We start from the raw sequence: 5,609 nt of genomic DNA, 5'->3' as shown, positions 1-5,609 counted from the left end.
TCTCTCTCTCTCTCTCTCTCTCTCTCTCTCTCTCTCTCTCTCTCTCTCTCTCTCTCTCTCTCCTCTCTCTCTCTCTCTCCTCTCTCTCAGCGGGCCAATAACATGTAACATTCCTCCCTCTCTCTCTTTAGTCTCCTTACTCTTCTTTCTTTCCTCCTTTCTTAATTGCTCTCCCTCCCCTCTCCCTCTCCCCGAGCCGCCCCTTCTTCCTCATTCCCCCTCTCTCTCTCTCTACCCAACCTTCCTTTCCTTCACACTAAACATATCACTTCTTCACCTCCTCCTCTTCCCGCCTTCTCCCTTTCCTTCCTACCATCACCCTCCCCATTCTCTTATTCTACAAACTATGCACCCCTTCCTTTTCACCCACAGGCAAAAACTAATAACAGTAATCACCCAACGAGGTAGTTAGGACCGCTGTCAGGGAGGAGGAGGGTGGAAGAGGTGGTGGTGGTGGTGGTGGTGGTGGTGGTGATAAATATAAAAACAAGGAAAAGCTAGTAATAAAAAAATTGGGTATCTAAAACGAAAACTGGGGAATTATATCAAGGTCGTGTTATTAATTAAGAGACATACGATAAAATAAATACATAGATAAATACATAAACAACGATATTTCTTAAGTTGTGTGTGTGTGTGTGTGTGTGTGTGTGTGTGTGTGTGTGTGTCTTTTCTTCCTCTTCATCACTCTCATCTAAACTTATAAATAAAGGAAAATAAAAAAAAGTTACGCATTCCTTGCCGTGACCAGGATTCGAACCTGGGTTATTGCGGCCACAACGCAATGTACTAACCACTATACGATCACGGCCACCGAAGCTGTGAGAGAAAGGCGATGACTGTCAACTTTACACAGGTTAGTGGTGGTGGTGGTGGTGGTGGAGGAGGAGGAGGAAATGATGATGAACAAAAACAAGAGGAGTAGGAGGAGGAAATGATGATGAACAAAAACAAGAGGAGGAGGACAGTAGGAGGACGAGATGGTGAAGAATAATAAGAACAAGAGGAGGAGAAAGTGAAGGAATAAAGAAGAAGAGGAGGAAGAAGAGGAGGAGGAGGAGGAGATAATGAAGAAGCAGTTTATCACATTCTTAGGAGTCTAGTTTCCTTTAGAACCCCTCTCTCTCTCTCTCTCTCTCTCTCTCTCTCTCTCTCTCTCTCTCTCTCTCTCTCTCTCTCTCTCTCTCTCTCTCTCTCTCTCTCTCTCTCCTGGGAAATATCCTGATTGCTGTCTTTACGAAGAAGGATCAAAGAACAAAACGAGAGAAAAGAACAATACGAAAAGAACAAGAGAAGGAAGAAGTAGAATAATAATGAGGCTTAAATTAATAAAATATATACAGAAATGAAAGAAGAAGAAGAAGAAGGAGAAGGAGAAAAAGGAGAAGAAAAAAAGAAAAAGAAAAAGAAAAAAGAAAGAAAAAAGCGAATATCAGACAATAAAGAAAGGAAAAGAGAGAGAGAGAGAGAGAGAGAGAGAGAGAGAGAGAGAGAGAGAGAGAGAGAGAGAGAGAGAGAGAGAGAGAGAGAGAGAGAGAGAGAGAGAGAGAGAGAGAGACCGTCGTTGTCTGTTAAAAAGTTTCCGTTCGTGTGTGTGTGTGTGTGTGTGTGTGTGTGTGTGTGTGTGTGTGTGTGTGTGTGTGTGTGTGTGTGTGTGTGTGTGTGTGTGTGTGTGTGTGTGTGTGTGTGTGTGTGTGTCATGATCACAAGGGTACAATCTCACCTTCCTGTCACACACCCCGTCCTCTGCCCCCTCCCTGTCACTCCTTACACCTTAAAACACACATACTCGTACACACACACACACACACACACTCTCATCCAACCAAACTTTCGCGACAAATCCAAGTTTATTGAACAAACGAAAGAAGGAAGCAGAAAAAAAACGACCTCTTAAAAACAAAAAAGAAAACGGGTCCAGTGTCCGCGAGAGAGAGAGAGAGAGAGAGAGAGAGAGAGAGAGAGAGAGAGAGAGAGAGAGAGAGAGAGAGAGAGAGAGAGAGAGAGAGAGAGAGAGAGAGAGAAGGAGAGAATCTGAGAAAAAGTCATAAAAAGGAACAAGTGTAAAGAAACTGAAAAAGAAAACAGAACAGAAAAGGAAAATAAGAAAAGAAAAAAACGAAAAAGAAAAAGAATTGATATCACGACCTCTTCCTTTAAGACGTGGAACAAGGTCAAGGGTCAGAGAGAGAGAGAGAGAGAGAGAGAGAGAGAGAGAGAGAGAGAGAGAGAGAGAGAGAGAGAGAGAGAGAGAGAGAGAGAGAGAGAGAGAGAGAGAGAGAGAGAGAGAGAGAGAGAGAGAGAGAGAAACACGACTTGTAACCTGAGGAAGACGAGACAAAATGAATAAAAAAGAGAGAAAGAGAGAGAAAGAAAGAAAGAAAAAAATACAATAACAGGGGCGACTCGGAGCGGGCGTGGGATTGGGCGAGGGATCAGGGGCGTCAACACCACTTCGCTGTAACATGGGCGTGTGGGCGTGAGGGCGTGAGAAGCGGTGGAAGAGGTACAAGAGAAAGAGTAAGAGGTATACGAGGTGAGAGGAAAGAAAAAAAGAAAGAAAGGGGATAAAAATGTGTGTGTGTGTGTGTGTGTGTGTGTGTGTGTGTGTGTGTGTGTGTGTGTGTGTGTGTGTGTGTGTGTGTGTGTGTGTGTGTGTGCGCGCGCGAGGATTAAAGACCAACTTATTGATGCACAACTTCAAACTTCGTAATTTTCCTGTTAGTGACTTTACATTCCACTAGTGATGTTGTACCTGCTGTAGGGGGGAGAGGAGGAGGAAGAGGAGGGAGGAGTGGGAAGGAGAGGAGGGAGAGGGAGAGAGTGACTTTACATTCCACTAGTGATGTTGTACCTGCTGTAGGGGGGAGAGGGGGAGGAAGAGGAGGGAGGAGTGGGAAGGAGAGGAGGGAGAGGGAGAGAGGGCAGGTAGAGAAACAGAAAGGAAGGGAGGGAAGACAGCTACCAAAGATCAAACAAACATTTAATCATAGCTGTAACAATAGATTCACTCCTTCACTAATTAGCACTGAACTGCCCTGGAACTCAAAGACAAGGAATAACAAGGCAATGATGTGGGGGATGACATTCACTCAAGGAGCAAACATGAGTGGGGAATCGCCCGCCTAGCTGACTACCCCTCTTCCCCCGCCACCCCGTCCCCACTCCTGCCCTGTCTTCTTATTAACACTTTCAACAATTTCAACCCTTATTCCTGCACATTCAGCCTACACAGAGAGAGAGAGAGAGAGAGAGAGAGAGAGAGAGAGAGAGAGAGAGAGAGAGAGAGAGAGAGAGAGAGAGAGAGAGAGAGAGAGAGAGAGAGAGAGAGAGAGAGAGAGAGAGAGAGAGAAATAAGAAGTAGAGTACAGAGAATAATAATAAGAAGAAAAAGAAAAAGAAAAAGGAGAAGAAGATGGAAGGAAGAAAGAAAACAAAGTTGAAGATGAAGATGAGGAAGGGGAAGAGGAAGAGGAAGGGGAAAAGGAAGAGGATGACGAAGAAGAGCAGCAGCAGTAACAACAACAACAACAACAACAACACTACCACAACTACCACCACCACCACCACCACCACCAATAACAACAACAACAACCACAACCACCACTACCACCTGCGAGGCCACAAGGGGGATTCCTTAAGACGAAGCCAAGTTTCTAAGTTTCTAAAGAAGTTAAGGCTAGTTTGGTGTACTTAATTGGGCTGTTAAGTGATAATTACTAAGTTGATGTGTATCAATTAAGTCACTGAGCAGTTAGGAGCACTTCTGTGACCCTTAATTGGGCTGTTAAGTGGCGTTTAAGTAGTTGCTGGCTATCACTTAGATTTCCAAGGAGGCGAGGTGGTAGTAGTAGTAGTAGTAGTAGTAGTAGTAGTAAATATAACAAATTGAGTCATTAGTTACATTTTTTTTTTTTTTTTTTTTTTTTGTGTGTGTGTGTGTGTGTGTGTGTGTGTGTGTGTGTGTGTGTTATCTCATGACTAACTCCTCCACACTTTATCACCTCTCCTTGCATTCTCTCCCTCCTCCCACTATTTCCCTCCTCTCCTCTTCTCAGCTCTCCTTCTCCTCCTCCTCCTGCTTTTCCTCCTGCTCTTCCTCACGTCTTGCACACTAATTCACTATTCAGTAATTATTCATATCCTTGTCCTCACCTTCATATTCTGTCTTGCCTTATAACTTCTCCTCCCTTTATTCATATTCTCTCCTTCCTCCTCCTTCACCTCGAGACATGAGGCAGTGGTGGTGGTGGTGGTGGAGGAGGAAAGCAAGTACCCTCCTCCATTACTCTTTTGTCCTCACATTTATCCTCCAGAAGAGTAAAAATATCTCCTTCCTCCTCTTCTCCCATCTCCTTCCTCTTCGTCTCCTTCTCTTCCTTCTCTGCACCCTTACTGTATATCTTTGTATGTCTTTTTCTCTTACATTTCTTTGGATTGACACTCCCCCCCTCTCTCTCTCTCTCTCTCTCTCTCTCCTCCCCTCACTTGTCTTGGCCATTAATTTATTGCATTACACACGCCTGCTACAGCTCAGCCCGCCCTCAGCCCGCCACCAGACAGACAGACACACAGACACACATACGAGAGGAAGAAGTGATGGAGTGTGTGTGTGTGTGTGTGTGTGTGTGTGTGTGTGTGTGTGTGTGTGTGATCAACGCGCCTCATGATCCAAAATTTGTGGCGCGTCTTTAAAGAGAGTCGCTTTTCTTTTCTCTTCAGGCGCAATAGTAGTGGTGTTTGCTTGGGGAGGTAGATGCACATGAAAATAGATGGCTGGTAGTGGTGTTTGGTTTATTGCAGGTAATGTAGAGAGGTAGATGCATTGAGTATAGAGTGGGTACATAGATATATAGATGGATACAAAGAAATACAGTACATAAATCTAGTTAAAAAAAAAAGAAACACAGATGGAATAGAGGGAAATGCAGTAGATTTTATTGTACATGAAGGGAAATATAGATATATAGTGTGTATATGGAGTGTACAGACAAACATAAGACATTAATCAAAATATGGGTGGGTTAGAATAGAAATTTCACGAAGAGAAAATGAGTAAAAAAAAAATAATGAAAACAAGAAAAAAACTAAACTGAAGAAAACCAGATAAAAAAAAGAAAATGGAAAAAAAGAGGAAAGCGTCAACAAATAATACACAACCAAGCAAACAAACAAACAAACAAACAAACAACAAACAAACAAACAACAAGTCTCCCATAACCAGTACACCCTGCCGACGAAAAGGGAAGACACAGGTGAGCACAAAGTTCCCAGGTAATTAATTGAGCCTAATGAAGGTTAATTAGTGAGAGGGGACTAGAAGGTAAAGGTGTAATTATATCTATTCCTGCACGTCTTGATGGCTAATGAACACCTTGATGTATTGGAGAGAGAGAGAGAGAGAGAGAGAGAGAGAGAGAGAGAGAGAGAGAGAGAGAGAGAGAGAGAGAGAGAGAGAGAGAGAGAGAGAGAGAGAGAGAGAGAGAGAGAGAGAGAGAGAATAACTGATCGTGCATGTGAACAGTAAAAGACAATAATAAGTTAAAAAGTAAAGGACACGAAGATAAGAAAGGAAGGGAGAGGGAAATGGAAAGAGGAAGAGAGAGAGA

The 5,609-nt window shown here is 43.4% G+C and overlaps 1 non-coding gene across 1 annotated transcript; it reads right to left on the bottom strand.

Moving 5' to 3' along the window:
- Positions 1-739: 739 nt before the first annotated feature.
- Positions 740-811, bottom strand: Trnah-gug (transfer RNA histidin (anticodon GUG)). Its single transcript has one exon. It is a non-coding gene; the product is annotated as a tRNA-His (tRNA).
- Positions 812-5,609: the final 4,798 nt, after the last annotated feature.

This window comes from Scylla paramamosain, chromosome 22 (assembly GCF_035594125.1).
Source record: "Scylla paramamosain isolate STU-SP2022 chromosome 22, ASM3559412v1, whole genome shotgun sequence".
NCBI lineage: Eukaryota > Metazoa > Arthropoda > Malacostraca > Decapoda > Portunidae > Scylla > Scylla paramamosain.
Note: the sequence above shows the minus strand (reverse complement) of the source record. Positions and strands in the feature narration are given on the sequence as shown.